We start from the raw sequence: 6,288 nt of genomic DNA on the forward strand, positions 1-6,288 counted from the left end.
AAAACAGATTACATAGAGGCAGTTAGAAACTGAAATTAAAGAGATATTAAGACTATCATCTCACATTTTCAATAAGGTTTGCGTCCGCGGATCGATGAGCGTTTATTATCCAAGTTGTATCATTTACTTAGAATATATATGTCCTGTTCGGTTATACAATGTTCTATTGTTAGTACCCAATTGTCCTTATTTAGACATGGTATAGATACATTATGTATGTGTATTCCTGAAAATGAACCTTAGATATGCATATATGAGTGCATTTTTTCATACATGTGTCCTACAAAAATACCGGAACTGGGCAAGTTATGATTCTACTACAACCCTTCACAAACAATAGAAGGGATTTAAACACTTCTCGCAAACATGGAAATTGCATTTAATCGATCTAATTTGACCAACATCTATTCCAGTGCTATCATTGTTTGAGTTGCAGATCTACATAGATTAGGCAAACATAAGACTTCTGAATCATGTTCAGTTGATACATTTGTATAATACTCCGCTATAAATTGCAAATTCAACGTTTGCATTTGCATCTTGAATGCGCGTATCCTCGATCTCAATTATGCGTTTCGAACTTTAAGGAAATGAAATGAATATCCCACGAGGTATTCTGAACGTCACCATGGTTACGTTGATCGACAATACTGCTTTAAAATTGTGTTGCTAATTGAAGCTTAAATGGAGTCGTGAACAACTATTACTAATATGACAGCGCGCGTTCGAAAAAATAATGCAACGTATCACTTATAAGGCATTACATAATGTGATAAACCCTTGAAAGCTCGAACATTAGGCGTCTATGATTAATCACGTACTTAAGATCACATGACCAGGAAATTTTCGTAACTTTAGGTATTATCTTAAGCTCAATTTATCCCAACCTATATTAAGTGAACTGTGTGTGTTCATGTAAAAATAGTTTTGTAATAACATGCATTCAATTAAAAGTTATATTGGACACTCGTTAAGTAACGAAAAGGAAGCGTTAATCCGCACTGTAATATCCATTCACTCCAAGACTCAGACTTTTACGGCAGTATTTAACAACGGGCGTCGGGTGTGCACAACTGACGTACCGGGGTACCGATTCCGTCAGGTGTCTGTTTCAATTTACGCAGCTAGTGCATGCATCGCATTGTCGATCTGTCTTAAAAGCTTAACTCTGTGATGATTATCAAGTGTTATGTAATTAACAACTTCAATAAGGTATCACCCTAAATCGACATTCGATCTTACGATGTCCTTACGATGTATAACTTTCTACGATGTGTTTGATCATCCCTCGCACAAGTATCAAATGGTTTGCTTCGCAGAAAAGTGTTATATTTGTTTCTGCTTTCTCCCTAAATAGGTATATCTGAATGAACCATAAAATATAATTCTTTATTATCAATATTCTAATACATGCAAAAGTATAAATTAATATTGGCGGCATAAGAGAGTATAGAAGAGTTGACATCATAATTCTTGGGAAAAATTCGTTCATTGTCCTCTCTTAACCCATTTATGCCTAGCGTCAAGAAAAAAGACCTTGGCAAACAGCGTAGACCCAGATGAGACGCCGCATAATGCGGCGTCTCATCAGGGTCTGCGCTGTTTGCTTAAAGGATTTTATGTAAGAAATATTCCTAATATAGACATCCCTAATTTTGCAAATTAATTGATCCAATTTCGAAGGATGGGAGAGTCCACAAGGCATACATGGGTTAAAAATGTCGATTTCCTATGGAAGGAAATCATACTAGTTATATGTTGTAGCAGCTGTTGTTGGGGACACATGTTACATATTTATGTTCATAATGATTTCCCATACTTAGTCCTAAACATATTTTCCTTGTCGACAGTTTCAAATCATCGCAAGTTGACGCATGCGTTTCCAAACACCACACAATTCTCTAACGGCTATTCTTGGGCTTCAAGTAACAGGCAATTCTTAACGGTACATTGAATGAAGCATATCAGAAATAACACGGAATTTCTCATTATGAACCATGAATGGAAAAAAAGGAGGAACGCAGGTTTTAAGTAAACCTGTTTCTTAAAAAAAAATACCCGTGAACGTTGAACTAAATAAACATGGCACTAGTAAGTACCGATTATTTAAAATAAGCGCATTAAATGGCCATACTTTTAGTTGTCTTACACATTTTTAAGCCTTTTAAAATCTGGTTCTCAAAGAATGAGTCATTTTATCGTTAATTTGATGAAACACGTATGACTGTATCTTATTTACTTCCTTGTGGTAACAATTATGGATCACTAAGCATATGACTAGTTAAACCGTGTACGGATATTTATACACCCATAGCTAATATTTACAGTTTCGAATAGATTGATGTAACAATGCTCATAAGCGCTGGGGTTTTCCGTCTTTATATTTCTCCTGTAGTTTGGGACTATAATTTACCACAATTACCAGATACAGATTTCAATCACTTAATGTGAAAAATGAAAAAAAAAGTAATTCTTCACAGTTAACGATCTTAAATATACTTAGGCAAACTGTTACTTTTGCATCACCAACCCAAATGTACAAAACAAGTTTATACGATATAAAAAATGCAATCACCAACGATCTCACGTACGTGTATAAATACAACACATCAATTTAAAAATATTCCCTATAATGTAATATGTTACATGGTACATAATTTTTAGTTAAAATATTGATTCATGTTTTTTTAATTAAATAAATCATTTATTTAATTAAAAAAACATTAATCAATATTTTACTAACAATAAATCCATATTTTGTATCGTGCTGTTATAAAATCTAAGTGTGCAAGTCTAACCCTACAAAAGTGAAAAAAATTGATCAGAAGTTTTTAGAAAAAGAAGTATATGATAATAAATGCGATACAAATATCGTCCGCATTACATACCTTTACTTCCGGCCATCTCCTCTACTTCCGGTTCGTCTATTGGCTCCATGTTTGAAACCAGTTTAATTGGATTACTCAATGTAACTTTCCTTCGGTTCACTTTACCTTCCCGTCATATACCTGTGATAATTCAAATCTGAATTTATATTGAGATCCACGTGTATTGGCTAAATTAACTTCCTTGAATGAGCAAAATGGACCACATAAACGCTAGTCTTCCTATATCATCTCAATCGCATGATTGCCAAGTCAATTGATTGAACTTTACTTATTATTTACCTACTATAAAATTAACAATAATGCTATAGACTTGTCTCTGGAGTAAACTTTGAGTGAAAAATACTACATCATAGATTAATAATTCACTTTGCACTAATGACAATGCGAACAAATAATCCTAAACGGTTTATTTGATCTAGGCGTTGCGAATGACTCAACCGGTTTCTCGATTGGATTTACCATTTAATATTGGACAAAACAAACAAATTAACAGAGCGTGCATACAGTGTTCTTATTTGACTCGTGTTGATGTTATTCTCGATAATAGGTCAATGAGTCTTGTATATAAACTATGATGATAGTTAAATATCAACTATACGAAGACAAAATACCAGCATCACTTCAAAAATCATTCATCTCCTTCCAGCCCGTGTAAAAGCACCACAGCCACTTTTTTCTTGTGTGCATTTTTGGTGCGGGATGCGGCGCTATATGATATGCCCGGAAAATGTTCTGACGGTTTAATAAGGGGGGTGGGGTTTTAAAAAAGACCCCCCCGCTAATTTTGCCGGGCTAATTTTGTTTTCAATATACACTAATTGTACTACGAGAGTTGTATCGCATAAGTCATTACAAAAAAATGGTATAAATAGGAGATGAATACGTTAGTAAGTCTAAGAACGTTTGTTTGCAAACATGTCTGTGTACAGTCGTTTTGCGAGGCTTAGAAAATCTGAACCACGAGCCTTCAGTCGCTATCAAACTATGGACCAGAGACTTCAAACCTTTGAAGACAGGCCATCCAAACGCAGCGTGTCAAAGGAAGACCTGGCTAGCCAAGGGTTCATCTACGACCCTTGTGTCATCTCCGACACGAGAGAGAATTTCTCCGACACTATTTTTAATTGCGTTAGATGCGTGTTTTGCAATGCGCACATTTCCATTTGGAACATGGACAAAGTAGATGTGAGAGTTAGGCATCGACAGCTGTGCCCCGCTTGTCCTTTTGTGTTCGATTGGAACATGAACAAAGAAGAAATAGTGAGACTCAGTCATCGACGGTTTGGTCGTGCTTGTCCTTTTGAATTTGAATTTCTTGACTATGAGTTATGCGATAGGTACTTGGAAAACGAGTTTGAAAAGCAATATGAAAGAGATAATTATGGAATTGTGGAAACAGAAAGCGATCAAGATGTTCATTCTAGCGATGATAACCAAAAATATTCAAATAAATCGGTAGAAAGTCTTCAAACAAAAGATGACCAAAAGTATGACGAATACGATAATTATAGTGATTTGGATGAGCTGCTCATGGCGAAAATTGACAAGACTTGTACTCGTACCCGCTACAAATCTTATCAAAAACAAACTGAAAAGCAGCGTAAAAAGGCTGAAAACAGGCTGAAAAAGAAACGAAGAACAAAAATACGCAATGCAAAACGAGATCAAAAGCAAACATATTACCAGGACAGAATCGACGATGATAATTACATACCTCAAAAAGGTTCCAATGATCAAGATGTAAAGAAACATGATAGAAAAATGTGTTGGGTTTGCAGAACTAATGATGCTGGCGATATACTGGAAGAACAGGTTTTCGAATCTTACGAACAGTTTTATAAAAAGCAAAAATATTACCGGGGCGAAATCGACGATGATAATCACATATTTCAAAAGGGTTCCAATGATCAAGATGCAGAGATACATGATAGAAAAATGTGTTGGATTTGCAGAAGCCGTGATATCGATGATATGATAGAAGATCAGTTTTTGCAATCTTACGAAAGTTTTTTGGAGGAAAAATATAAAGAAGAATTCGACAATTGTTTTGCGGACGAAATCGGTGGCGTCGATGATGAAGAACAAAATCAAATTGAACGTCAACCATATGTTCAATCGCCATATGAATATTTGATTGACAAAAAGCTGGATGAAGAGGCCCACCATATTTATTTTTCTGATTATGAGGCATTCGATGAGGCATACGATCGATACATTGATGAATATGTATATCAACACATGTTAATTAACGAAAAAACTTTCTAGCCTTGGCTCGCCATACACACATTTGGTACATGGACAAAGAAGATGAGAGACTCAATAATTAACATTTAATGCATGTTTGTTATGTTGTGTTCGATTGTATATGTTCATAAAAAACTTGAAACAATTTTGCGTGTTGTTTGATTTGTTTGTAGAAAATACTTATATAGGAACTTTCCAAAATGACAATGCATCAAAAACTCGTCATGTATATGTTTGTGCATATAGTAGCCCTGTTTTTTCCCTTAGTTTTACAAACAAATGCGTTAGGACGTCCTAAACCAAATTTTTATGAACCGTCTTGTTTCAAGCATGTACAGGACACACCGATTGACGTTACGAATGGTTTATTTTATGTGTTGATAAACGTAACCTATGAGTATTTGTCATTATACGACGATGTCAAAGAAATTTACAATTTTTCAACAAATGGATGAAAAACCCAGAGTTTAGTTTAGAAGGACATGAGCAACAATGCAAATCCATAGGTCTATCTAGATGTCCGAACAAGAAAAAAGCGTTTTCAAAACCGGTATACAGTGTAGTTGATGGTTTTGTAGCGGGATCAATGTTTATCACTTACGACTTACCAAGTCTTTTAGTTAGATTGCAAATTGAGCCGAAAACGTACTCTATCAGTGAGTTTGTAGAATCTGTGTTTACTGAGATTTACACACACGCTTGGATACCTTTGTTTCCGTACAATTTTTCATTGACCTATGATGGAAGTGAAATTTGTGCAAATGGGATGCACGGTCATGCCATCATCAGATTCAATACTGAACTGTGTACAACGTTCGGAACATGGTGCGATGTGAATTTAGAAGGTGCTGGTCCCGAGAAACAGGATCATGCGTTAACACGAATCAAAAATGCGTTATTGAAGAGAAAAATGAATGATTTGTCAGTCGCCAAGTATATCAAAGAATATGATCTAGGTTTGGAAATAATCCCTTCTAAGTCCAAAGAATTGCGAGACACAATTACACAAATAGAGCAAGAAATGAGTGAGATCCGCTTAAAAATCGATGATAAGTTCGACTTTGACTATGATCAATCTGACGAGGATTACTCTGACGAGGATAACTTTGATGAGGATTACTCTGACGATAATTTGGATGAAAAGCAAAGCGCTGAA

The sequence above is a fragment of the Dreissena polymorpha genome, chromosome 3 (genome assembly GCF_020536995.1).
Source record: "Dreissena polymorpha isolate Duluth1 chromosome 3, UMN_Dpol_1.0, whole genome shotgun sequence".
Lineage (NCBI taxonomy): Eukaryota > Metazoa > Mollusca > Bivalvia > Myida > Dreissenidae > Dreissena > Dreissena polymorpha.